Source organism: Heliangelus exortis, chromosome 10, assembly GCF_036169615.1.
Source record: "Heliangelus exortis chromosome 10, bHelExo1.hap1, whole genome shotgun sequence".
In the NCBI taxonomy this organism is placed as follows: Eukaryota; Metazoa; Chordata; class Aves; order Apodiformes; family Trochilidae; genus Heliangelus; species Heliangelus exortis.
In genome coordinates, this window is record NC_092431.1 from 15047923 (window position 1) to 15057120 (window position 9198).

The 9198-nt window shown below is 38.2% G+C and overlaps 1 long non-coding RNA gene across 1 annotated transcript in view; it reads left to right on the plus strand.

Moving 5' to 3' along the window:
• The window catches only part of LOC139800238 (uncharacterized), a 129397-nt gene extending 120421 nt beyond the window's left edge, over nt 1-8976 (plus strand). Inside the window, exon 2 of the long non-coding RNA XR_011727670.1 lies at nt 8906-8976. This is a non-coding gene — a long non-coding RNA (uncharacterized lncRNA). The remainder of the gene's footprint in view (nt 1-8905) is intronic.
• The last annotated feature ends 222 nt before the right edge of the window (nt 8977-9198 follow it).

Consider the following 9198-nt stretch of genomic DNA (forward strand, 5'->3'; position numbering starts at 1 on the left):
TATGTTTTGGCAACTGACAGCCCTGAAACTGCCCCCCAAAACACAGAAATTATTTGATAAATTTAGAAATTATGTCGTGGTCTTTTGGTGATCTACCCAAGGTTTTCCTAGCCCAATTGTCTTACCAGTACCTAAGACTAGCAGTAAAGATAATTCCTGAAAAAAACCAACAGTGTAATCAGCAAAGCCATGCAATTAGGAAGAGAAGCTCTGAGAAAGCATCAAACTTTCAAACAAATACAGGGATCCAAATGATTTTTAAATTTCCAGAATAAATTTACTTTCTTGAGCAATATTGAAAAGCTCAACAGATTTTCAGAATTTCAGAATTTTGAGAAAACTTCAGAAATCTTCTGTTCCTAGATGGTTTTTAATAATTTTAAAAATAATTTTTAATAAAATAAGTAAAAAAATAAGAAGAGGTAGAGAGGAATAGATGCTAAGCCTTTTTTCTGCACAGTTTTCCAATAGCCATGGTGATTTACTTTTTTTCAACCTAGCTTAGGCAGGATTATTACTTAGTTAATTCTTGATTACTTTTTTAATACTGAAACATGATTTAATAAGTCAATGCCTGCCTTCTTCTGACCCTCTAATGCCTAGTTTACTATTCATAGTGATGAGAAATAGCCTGGGTATTTGTTGCTGCACAGACCTGTATCTTCTTGGACACTACAAATGATGTAAATCTTCTCCATTTTTATGCCTGATCATTTTTCCAGTGTACTGAAATGTTTGAATTTCCAGGTCAGAAAATGATTAATCTTATTAAATGTTTGACACAGTGAACTAAGCAAAACATCTTTTGATATTATAAAGAGAAGATAAAAGAATGAATTCTTATCTTTGTAATGCTTTAGCTGCATGACTTCTGGGTTCTTAGGCTATCATAATAAAATGTTTATTAGAAGCCAAAATAAAGATTTCTCTCTTAAAGGTATATCAGAATATAAATACAGAAGGCAATCTGATAGATATATCCTATTCAAAAAGAAAGTACTGTGTATCCAAAATGATAAGAATATTAATCAAGTGAGAAACTCCTTTGTGTGCAGGACACTCATCTAACACACACTGAAAATCAAGATTTTCAGTGGATTGTACAAAAAAATCTGGGGACTTTTAATAAAAAATAGCCATAGGCAGCCATGTTTTGGTTTTGGTTAAGCCTCAGTCATCGTGTTTTGATTTAGAAGGAGAAAACCCAAACCACCTGCGGTTTTCATTTTTAATTCATGGCCCACAGGAATATACTTTACACTTTCCATTTTTTCCTACCCATGTGCAGCCTGTTAATCAGAAAGCATAATATTTTAAAGCTATTCCTACTCATGTGTAGAATTTTAAGGAGACTGAAGTGAAAATACAGAGAAGCCATCCTCCTCATTGCCCATGAGCACATAGGAGGGATCTTGCAAAATCCAGACCTCCAGCCTGAGCCCAGGTTGCACTTTCTAGACAGAGCACATCTCCTCTATCCAGCTCCATGCACACCTCCAACATGACTTTATATGTTATTTTTCTTAATTAGTCGTGATGGAGGAAAGTGAAATAACAGCAGATCTAATTTGGCCAGTAGACAGACTTCTCATTCTCTGGAAGCACACTGAGTGCCTTTGAAGAGTCAGACAACAAACCTCCTTATCAGTGATGATCGGGGTAGAGAGCTGTAAAAGATGGAACAGTACCCTGAGGGATAGGACAAAAATTCATGTATGCACACAATCACCAGAGGCTGCAGGGGTGAGATTTCAAGTGAAATGAGACCACAAACAGTCTGAAACCCAGTAGCTCAGGTGAGGGACACTCACTTCACAGTTGTGCCTCATATGGTTATGCCTACAAAGATCCACCAAAACTGAAATACCAGTCAAATGGTCTCTCAATTTTATTTTAAAGCAAAAAGTGTATTTTATGTGCTAATCTCCCACAGCAGAGTTTCACAGCCTCCATCCTTTGTCATGCAATGAAATGCTGATATGCATTTCTTTTGTCTTAACCCACATCTAAGTGGATCTCCAGCTGGCAGATATCCCTGGCAGCTCTCTGAAAAAACACACCAGGTGAAATCCAGACCCCTTTGAAGATGGTGGGAGCTTTGCCATGGTCTTCAGTAGGGTCATATTTTGCTCATTTCCATTCGAGAAATGTAGCAAACTAAGAGAAATAATTTGTTTCTTAAATCTCTATCAAAATATAGGTACTTCCTTTCTTAACAGAAGAAGGCTGTGCTTTCTTTGCTGTAGCACTCCCATTGCAAGCAAGTGGGTTTGTGTATTGAAATGTATGTACAGATGCACATGCAAATGTGAATATAAAGCATGATAAATACAATTTGTATTAGACATCATTCAAATACTAAATACATTTAATAGAATACAGTTATGCAGACATTTTACAGTTAAAGTATTTCTATAATAAATTATTGTTTTTCCATAGAAAGGAACAATATGATAGTTGAAAAGGTAGTACTTAAATGTATCTATTGCCATTACATATACATAAGTGGAGAAACCTGAATCTGTTTCACTCTCTCATATACCTATCAATATATACATACAATAGTAAAATACCACAACAGCCCCTAAATGAGGCAACTACTCTGAAAAAGTTTTCACAAAGCAGAGAGAGACCACAATGGCAATCAATGGCTTTATGAACAGTTTTGTGGTCAGAGGCCTGATCATATAAACTAGTCATGACAAAATTATAGCTTAAGGCCCCACTAAAAGCATCATAAATTCCCGAGAGACTCATCACATTAGGAAAATGGCTGAAATTCATGGTTGTAGGTGCAGATCCTTTGTTATAATGAGTTACAGTAGCTTTCTGTAAAGTCTCTGTGATCTGCCTCTCAGTGGTATTTTTCTAAAAAGCTCCTAGAAGCAATGGGACAACAAAACCCATACTTAATATTGAGGCATTATGCTACTCTCCCTGGATTACTCCTTCATTCCTTAAGCAAATGTATATCCATTTGATTTTTATAGGGATTTTGCTCTGTTATGCAGCAGGATGGGGTTCCTCATATCGCTTACTTTTTTTTTTTTTTCATTTTTTTCTATTGTTTTACCAAATTCTCAAATTCAAAATAGTGAATTATGTGATCCACCAGCATAGCACAATAACAACTGTTTCTCCAAAAGTGAGAGAGAAGCAAGAGGTGACTGAGCTCAGCAGTTTTGTGAGATGGATAAATATTATCCAAGTCTCATAAATGAGGAAGTCAAAGCACAAATGAAGTGCTTGTGAAGAACATCCGGCACTCCATGACAGAACTGAAACTGGGTCCAAGATCCCCATCTTCCCAGGAGGAAATGGGTTGGCATGAAGTTAATCTCAGGTTTTACTGAACTTGAAGCATTGAGGATATCACATATTGATTCCCCCCAGGGAATTTCAGGTGCTGATCCAGTTAACAGTAAAGCAAAAGTTGCCATTAGGGACAGTGTGTTTCAATGCCACAGAGGACTGCCTTTCACAGTAAGCCAGTCTAACAAAAGATGAGCTGCAATCACCTGTATGCCTTCCACTTCTTATTTGCATCTGCAGAAAAGAAAACAGAAGTGAAAGTTACACCATTTTTTGGCTAATGCAGAGCCCAGCTTCTACATTTTGGGTGCCTTCTCAGATGGATGCTGCCAAAAAGGCCCTGGAGTGGGGAGGGAAAATAGACAGTGCAGATGGATGGAGGAGAAGAGTTTTGAAGCTGATCCAATGCAAGAAAATAATATTTAACAGATATTTGTGCAGAGAAGAAGAAAGTAACACATATGCAGATAGAAATTTATAAAGCTGAAAAAAACTTTACAAGCATTCCTATACAATATAACTGAAATTCTTCATCCTTTTTATCATGCTGACTTGCTTACATTCATGTGGTTTTAGTCTCACAGATGTTCTGGAGGATAGGACATGTAATATGGTTTCATAGTTTTCTAACCACAGAATATCCAAAATATATAACCAGGAAATCACTCACAGTCTGTGTGGGGTTTGGCAGATGGTATTTCTAAAAATGCAAATATCCAATATGGAGGTAGTGGAGACGACGGATTTCACAAGGGAACAGTGTAACTCTTTATATGGAGTGTAAACTTTACACAGTATTCCAATATAGAACTGGTGAGTACTGTTAAAAAAGTTTCCGATGAATATTCATTTCAGTTTATAAACATATTCTCTTCAACTGTTTCAATGCCCTCTTTGTGTTTGCTTACTGTGCATGTTCTAGCTATTGCATTTACTGGCAAGAAAGTTTGTAGAAACAGCAGATTTTAAGCAAGTATTAGAGAATATATATGGGAAATGAATTTTAGATTTGGAAATATAGGTGCTGGCACCAGAAATTAGTTCCAAACAGGTATCCTCATCCATTATAGAGAGGAATGAATGTGATCTGCAAGATCAAATCCAGCTTGGATGGATTTGGGTTGTTAAGTGCTTGCAACAAAATACCCTAACAATGCATGACTGTAAATTTTGGTCGATGCAACAAAGCTGAGTAGCAGTGCATTCTTCTTCTAAGCAGCTTGTCTGTAACGGAGGGAAGTCAGGCAGCAAGGTATGGTTGAGCTGTATTCTGTTTTTTGCTTAGATACCAGTCAGCCTGATGCAGTTAGGGAAGGGATACAGAGAAGAAGGGATGTCTTGGCAGAGCACCAGGCTCCCAGCCAGCCTGCTATGGCTGTGACCAAGTTTTTTTCAGATATGGGAACTGTACTGAGCATCCCTCTCTTTGCTCTGGAGCACAGCTTTGGGCTAGAGCAAGAAGAAAAGAAGTTGCCAACTGCTGAGGCAATGTGTTCTACCACTGACAGAGCAGAAGCCAGAGCCTGGGAAGCAGCAGGGAGCACACTGTCCACCCTTAGTAGTGCAAAGGAGCTACCTCTGTTTTTTTGTGGTGGGTTGGAAAAATCCTGACGTGAGCAGAATAACTCTCTCAGTTCCCTCTGGGAAGCTGAAGGAACATCCACCACTGGCTTTGCTCACCCAGTGAGCCATGTAGCTTCTAGTTCTGAGGGTTTTCACAGCTAAATGGTGATTATGAGATGTGAGTACATGGAATATATGAAACATGGATACAATTTCAGTCAAGGTTTGCTCACATGGGACTGGAGTGGCACAAAATCTCTGGCAATGATTCTTTAGGTTTAGGTAACAGTCAGTACAAAAAAGAAGAGGCAGATTTCGTACTTTGGAAGATTTCATTTTAAGTTACATAGTTGCAGTCACCGTCTTAATACACCATAAAATACAGAAATCCAGGTTCTTAACTGATGCAAGCAATTACTGTTCCATCAAACCACTTTTCGGTGGAACTGAAATATACCATTTGCCTGGCAATTCTACCACAAACAGGCTGGGTTCCCTGTTAGTATAGACGAGAAGTTTTATAACTTACAAATATATTTACTGGAAAAAATAAGAATGCAGAGCAGACAGAAATGCACGTCCTCAGATAAAATTCTTGTAAAGTCTAAAAGAAGTCGATTTTTTCTTTAAGCTTTTTTACATACATGCCACAGTTCAACTTTCTGTACATATATACATATCTCAAGCACACTACTCTGTACAATATTTTAATCGCCTGATAGTGAGAAGGTGATCATCAAGTTCAGCTCTAAATTTTGTATGGCTTTTCAATTCATACTTTGTCAAAGAAAAATCATAGAACATAGAAAAAAGTTATCTATGCCTGAATTGCTGACTTTTCTAGGGGGTCAGTTTCATTCCAAGCTGTTTCAAGCTCAGACAGCTTTCTGGCAATTTCAGTTCAGCTGCAAACAGCCAAGATCATGTGAGATGATCCAAAAGATTCCTAAAATATTAGATATGCCTGTATATATATTTCAGACTAAATATTTTCATGACTGTAATTACATGAAAGAAAAAAAATCTCAAACACATCTGAAAGCCCAGTTTTACATACTTTATACTCTACTTATGAATCAAGCTATATAAAAGGATTGTCCCTTGCCTAGTGGCTTACACGGGTTTTCTCCACAAAAGTAAGTTCCATCTGCAGTGATGTTACATCCCACATCATTGCATCAGTGATGTTTCACAACTTTGAAAGGATTACATGGCCTATTATAATGAGAATCCATCTTCTCTGGTAAGAGTACTTAGGTGTACTTAGGTGTCTTAAGTTGAGGTCATTATGCTAATCCCTTTTCATTGTGTTAATTGTCAGTTTATATAGAAGTTATTGCTTGTTCAGAAAGTGTAACAGAATATCAGACATTTGTATCTGCAATGAAATATTCTGTAAAGCTAGTCACTAAAACTTGTCTGATTTTTTTCTTTGTTTTGTTTTCTAATAATTATTATTTGATTCAGCAAAAGACTTCTGTATTTGGTAGTAAAATCATGATGCAAAACATCATATTTAGTCTTCATGTACTCAATTAATTGCCATAAATAAGTGGTTATTTTTATTTACACAAAGAAAATAATTAATTCTTGAACCCACAATTCCAAGTCAACATATTTCCAAGTGTTAATTTTCAGTGATGGGTTGCTCAGTTTGGCCAAGAGCAAGACCTGCAGAAATTTCTAACTCAAAGAACCTCATTGCCCAGGTTCCTGAATTTCACACTTGCAGCCTATTTCTGGCCCCAGTTAGGTCAGTGAGATTTGTGGGCTTTCATGGCAATGGACTGTTGTCCTACCTGTGTAACAGCTCCTAAATCCAAAGCATTCTTTCTCCTGTACAGCAGCCAGAATGTAGAATGCTTGACTGAGACACAAAGCTATAATTTCAAAGCACACTCAGATAATGCAGGAGTATTATTATTATTATTATTATTATTATTGCTGTTGTTGTTGAAATGCATTATCTGAAGGAAGAACAGGTACAAAACCAAAATAGTTTGGGATCACAGAGTTCTTCTCTGAAAGAGAATATAATATCATTAGCTCTTCAGTTAGAGATACGAATATCTTTGACACCAGGCACAATTTAAAATTTTCATCTGTGCCTCACATCTCAGTAGTAGAGTTGGAACTAAGCTGTTAGTATTTTTTTCCAAGAAGCTTTAGAGGAAGAAGGGCTGATCAGTGTGAGAAGCTGAATAACCACTACAGGTCTGATTCCTGTTGATAATGCAGTAAACAAGGATGGTAAACAGTTACTGAAACACCATCAAACTTCATTCTCCTATGATTTTATGTGATTTTAATCCAAAATAACATAACTGGACTTCTGTCCAGTTTATCTTTTTATGCTGCAACTAATAGAGTAATGCAAATGTTGATATAAATGCTTTTTCTCTGGATTCACACAACTACAACAGCAATTCACACAACTACAAAAAAAGTAACAAAATTACACTAGGAGTTTTCAGTGTCTTAAAGACAAGAATACGTTTTATTCCATAATATTGAAAGAAAATTATTATGTTTTCCCATTCACAAAGTGCAAGAAGTCACAGCTGCTTTCATTTCAAAATGGATGAAGATAAGCAACATGAAACAGCACCAAGTCTTGTTCCTTCTGCAGTCAATGGCAAAGCACCTTGGAGAAGCATGATCATACACTCCAGAAAAATGCATTGCTGATATTTCTGCCCAAAAGCCATCAGCAGAGATCTGGGTACAAGTGACTGTGAAACAGCAGAAATATCTGAAACGTTGGAACCAGAATACATAAGCCAGAATACACCACTTTTCACAGATAGAAGAACATGCTGCTTTCTTATTTTCTTCCTGTGGGAGGTCAGTGTTTATACTGCTGATGTGCCTGCCAGGAAGAACATTTTTGTGCTTGCTCTTCTTCCAGTTGCTAATCTGCACGTTCATTTGCCTCTGCTTGAAGAATGGTTTGTCTGAGCTTTTCCAGCACTACTTGGCATTAGACACAAACATTTTTACAGATTCATACCATTTCACTGTCACCCCTCTGAAGCAGGCAGAGGATGGAAATTGTATCTTCTCCCTGATTTGCCTTCCCTGCAGTCCCAGGATGTGACTGCCTTCAGCCCTGCTGTGACTGCTGGATTGGCTTTTGGAAGCAGTGACTGAAATTACAGAAAGCTTGACCGTGGAGGAGGTGTCCCTTCTCTCACCGGGAGGCTGAGATCCAGCTGCCCTGAAAGTTGCCTTGGTGCTAGGAGAGCCCCTGGGTCCCCTTGCAACCCACAGTATGGCTGTGTATGAACCAAATAGGATTGACTTCTTGCAATATGATGCTGGTTTGCCTGCTCATAAAGCCCTTAGTTAGCCCTGGCAATCAGCTGGAGAAGAAACGTATCAAGCGGTGCCTCATCGTTTTATTTTGAGGTTGTTAAACATGCACCAGTTTAGTCTTTCATAGAACCATAGAATCATTTACACTGGATCATCAGGTCCAACCATTAGCCCAGGACTGCCAAGTCTACCACTAAGTCCCTGAGCACCACGTCAACACGTCTGGTACAAACCTCCAGGGATGGTGACTCAGCCACTTCCCTGGGCAGCCTGTGCCACTGCCTGACAACCCTTTCAGTGAAGACATTTTAGAAATTTGCTATCCAACCTAAACCTCTCCTGGCACAACTTGAGGCCATTTTCCAGACTTGTGTGAGGAAAATAACAAAATAACTAAACAGGAGAGCTCTCTCTTAGGAATATTTCCTGGCTACCTCCTAGTGGTATTCAATATAGGTTCTTCCATGTGGTGCATTTTACCCCACCTTTAACTAGGTTGCAGAAAAAATGAAAAATCAAGATGGTTAATCCTACAAATCAGCATGAGCTTCAAGCAAGGACAAAAGCAGCAGGAAATAACTTGGTTTGGGACTTTTCTGCCGAAACATCCTCAGGTTTTATCTTGTTTTAGTGGAGCAAATCAGTGTTGGATGCAAACCGTCCCCCAACCACCCTGTTCTGGTCTTCCTTTGTGCCTTCCCCATTAGAAAAAGAGAAAAAAAAAAAAAAAAAAAAAAAAAAAAAAAAAAAAAAAAAAAAAAAAAAAAAAAAGTAAAAAGGAAGAAATGCATTGACTCCTCAGTCTAGCCGTGCCCTGGTTCATGAGCAGCTCACTGTGGCCAGCCTGTCACAAGTAGCAACTGCAAGCTGCCCCTCCTGGTTTCCAGCTGCACAGCCAGGAGCTTGATGGCACATGCAGGATTTTCTGAGGATCCTGCAGCTCCTCTCAGAGCATCTAAAACCAAAATACATGTCTGTATCCCTACCCAGGGGGAGCCAAGACCATGA